At 37.7% G+C, this 4053-nt stretch overlaps 1 pseudogene; it reads right to left on the bottom strand.

Moving 5' to 3' along the window:
• Positions 1-761: 761 nt before the first annotated feature.
• Positions 762-1569, bottom strand: LOC140607757 (small ribosomal subunit protein eS4-like; annotated as a pseudogene).
• Between the last annotated feature and the right edge of the window lie 2484 nt (positions 1570-4053).

The raw sequence follows: 4053 nt of genomic DNA, 5'->3' as shown, positions 1-4053 counted from the left end.
TAATAGCACCCAATTTCCTTCTTCAAAATGTCCCATCGACACGATAATAAATTATGTGGCCAACTAATACTAGCTGACTTCAGCCTTGAATAATAGGTCTCTAAATCCACCAACAATTTGGAAAAGACTTCTGACAGGTTAAAATACTTCCAACCAAGGAAAATCGCTAGGGGGTTTTCATGATCTAGTTACATGATACTACACAAGTTTGGTCAATACAGCTAGATGGTTGATAATTCAGGGATACAATTCACTGTAGCCTGCTGGTCAAGGACACAGACTTGAGCCAGCCAGCCAAATTCCAGCTCAGTTCTGCCACTTTCTGCCAATGTGACCTTATCCTCACTATCTCACAGGATTGCATGAGGATTATATTCACTAATATATGTACAGTTCCTAGAACAGTGCCTGGCACACTGTTAGTCATATAGTAAGGGCTTCCTCTCACTGCTACCTCATCCAGAAAGATAGGCAAGGGAGTGCAGATACCTCTTCAAGACCCTGATTTCGTTTCTTTTGGATATGCCCAGAATATGGCATTGCTGGATCATAAGGTAGTTCCATTTTCAATTGTTTGAGGAACCTCCCACACTGTGTGGTATAATGGCTGCATCAATTGACCTTCCCACCACCAACACACACGGGTTCCCTTTCTCCCCCCATCCTTACCATCCTCACCTGTTATCATTTCTTTTGTTTTCCATGCCATATTATCTTTAATTAAGTATAAAGACTTCCAATCATGTCACCTAAAAACCAATTTACCCACTGCTCTATTTGGCCACCAGTCTCTTGTCTTTCTTCTCATCAATGGTGAAAAAGATACCACTTCCACAGCAAAGAGCAACACATGGTTTGTTGTCTCTGCTAATAACAAAAACACTGGAGAGCCAGGTGGCAAACCTGTTGCCATTGGCATCTGCCATGTGAAGTACATCAAAAGAACCGAGGTGTCTCTCTGTTGGTGATCAGACCAATTCTTCCCAGGTTAGCACATCTGTCACCATACACAGATTACCGATGTCAAGCTTTATGAAATCAGTGATCTTTCCAGTCTCCAAATCAATCTGAGTGGTGTCATTCACCTTGATGGGAGGTTCAGAATAGCAGATGGTGTGAGCATCATGGGTCACCAGATTTGGGATTCCTTTTGTCCCCACAAAGGTCTTTCTCAATTTGCACAACTTATACTTGACCTCCTCAGCAAAGTAGACAGTAAAGTGACCCTTCGTGCCATAGATCAGACCAAAATTCTCCCCAGTCTTGCCAATGCTGATGACATCCATCAAACCACCAGAGTACGTTTTATCAGTTCAGACCTTGCCATCAAATCTTAATAAAACGCTGCATACAGGTCTTCTTTACTTCATCTCCATTTAGTGCATATTTAAGTCTATTCTTTAGAAAAGTGATGAAAAGGAGATATCCTCTCAGTTCATGGGGACCAATAGATGGACAAGGGGCAAATACACCAGTTTATCCAGCAGCTGCTGGAGCTGCTACACACTTCAGATGCTTCTTGGGACCAGGAGCTATAGCTGCACAATGCATGAAAAGAACTGTTATCATATGTCTTTTTTGCTAATAGTCATTCTAACAGGTGTGAGGTGTATTTCCCTGAATATCAATGTTGAGCACCTTTTCATATATCTGCTGGCCATTTATATCTTCTTTCCAGAAATATCTATTCAGGTCTTTTGCTCATTTTCCAATCAAATTATTTGGTTTGTTGCTATTGAGGTTGTACATTCATTGCAGCATTATTCAAAATAGCTGAGATATGGGGCAGCCCAGGTGGCTCAGTGGTTTAGTGCCACCTTCAGCCCAGGGCTTGATCCTGGAGACCTGAGATCGAGTCTCACATTGGGCTCCCTACGTGGAGCCTGCTTCTCCCTCTGCCTGTATCTCTGCCTCTCTCTCTCTCTATCTCTCATGAATAAATAAATAAAATCTTTTTTTAAAAAAAGGAAACAAAATAGCCAAGATATGGAAACAACTTAAATGCCCATTGACAGATGAACAGATAAAGAAAATGTGGCCCACAAATACAATGAAATATTATTTAGCCTTTAAAAATCAGGAAATCCTGTCATTTGCCACAACATGGCCAAAACCGGAGGACATCATGCTAAGTGAAATAAGTCAGATGCAGAAAAACAAATGGTATATGATCTTACATGTGGAATATGAAGTAGTCAAAATCATAAAGCAGAGAGTAGAATGGTGGTTGCCAGGAGCTGAGGGGAGGGAGAAATGGGGAGATTTTGATCAAAGAATATAAAGCTTCAGTTATGCAAAATGAGTAAATTCTGGAGATTTGCTGTACAGCATGATCACTACAGTTAAAAAAACTGTATTGCATACTTGAACTTTACTAAAGAGGATAGATCTTAAGAGTTCTCAACATACACACACATTAAAAGAAAGCAAGAGAAGAAAATAGCAGCTCTGTGAGGTGATGGATATGTTAAATAAGCCTGATAGTGGCAATCATTTCACAATAGAAATGTTTGTCAAGACACCAAGTTGTATACCCTAAATGTATACAACTTTAATTTGTCAATTGTACCTAAGTAAAGCTTTAAGAAAAGGTAAGCATAGATGAGTTAACAGATCTCGTATAGATGGGGCTTTAATTGAGTAATGTCATCCTCTAATTCAATACAGCATAAAGCAAATTTAATCATCTTTGAAACCAATGGCAAGTTGCTATAAAACTTCAATTAAGATAGGATATATGTTAAAACAAAACAAAATTTTTTATTTATAGTAACACATTGAGCTTATTTGAAGTGAACCTATCTTCTGACTGACCCTACAAAAATGTTACTAGATTCCATTTTATTGCTCTCAAGACATAAAGCATCTGGTATTATTATAGTATCTTAACATTTTTTATCTTTTAATATTGTAATATTCTAAGCCCCCATCGAATATAAACTCTATTTATGTCTCCCCAGCTCTATGTAAAAGATATCATGTATATTTTTGATTTGAATATGCCTCTAAACCATATAAATTTCATTGTAGACATTTGAGGCAATATAAGTTTAACTTGAAAAAGAATCACTGGTAATACTTGATTGTTGCCTATTGAACTGGGACTAGATTATCAGACAGTTCCCAAAAGCAAATACCTTGATAAAATGTTCACAATGGAATTTAGAAATTGAATCCAAAAGACTATGTTGATGTAGTATAAATGGGAACATGAGAAAATATCAAAGTTGAAGTTTTTGTTGGAAGATGAATTTGAAATGATCTCTTATGAATATGCAACTTTTAATACATACTCTCTGAGGTACATTTACACTCACATTTAGAAGTCTAATTAGTAATAAAAAGGAAAGAGTTGGTAATGATAGCACCCCGCTCTTAGGGTCCCTATTATAGATTCTGAAAACAAATTCATTAATATCTTAATATATAATGATGTCATTTTCTGCACCTAAATACTTCAGCCCAAAAGATGTAAGCTTCAACCCCTCCCTTCCTTTTTTCTTTACATTTAATCTGTAAATTTGAAGCCTGGGAATCTTGTTACTTTCAAAGTCAGACTTTTGACATTTTTCTCCTGCAAAACAAAAGATTTTGAGGAAAAAAAGTAGCCATCATGCTTTGAAATATGTGCTTTTTCTAATGTGTGCTGTTTCTTGAAAAGGCTAACAGGCATTTGGATAGTAAACCATCAAAAACACCACTTCTAAGGCCTCTCTTTCAGGCTATTATGGGTAGAATGCCTCTTAACCCTTGAGGCAACTCAACAATTGAGTTAAGGAGATTTTCATGTATCGGTTTTGCCTGTCACATGGTTGACTTAACTTCAGGATATACTTTGCAGCTGAAGGTTCATTTCCCTCCATTTGTTAAGTGGCTAATTATAAAGGTTCACAAAAGAATTGACACAAGGGAAAGAGAGGGGCCTGGCTTCTCTCAGCAGCCCCAAGAGGCCAGTACAAGTGTCATTTGTAAAAACAGAGCGCAAATTAAGCAATGGCCAAATAAGCTGCCAGTAGCTGGGGTATAATGAAAGGGGAATTCTTATGCAGATGC

The sequence above is a fragment of the Canis lupus genome, chromosome 17 (genome assembly GCF_048164855.1).
Source record: "Canis lupus baileyi chromosome 17, mCanLup2.hap1, whole genome shotgun sequence".
NCBI classification, from domain to species: domain Eukaryota; kingdom Metazoa; phylum Chordata; class Mammalia; order Carnivora; family Canidae; genus Canis; species Canis lupus.
This window is presented reverse-complemented; position numbering and strand designations above follow the sequence as displayed.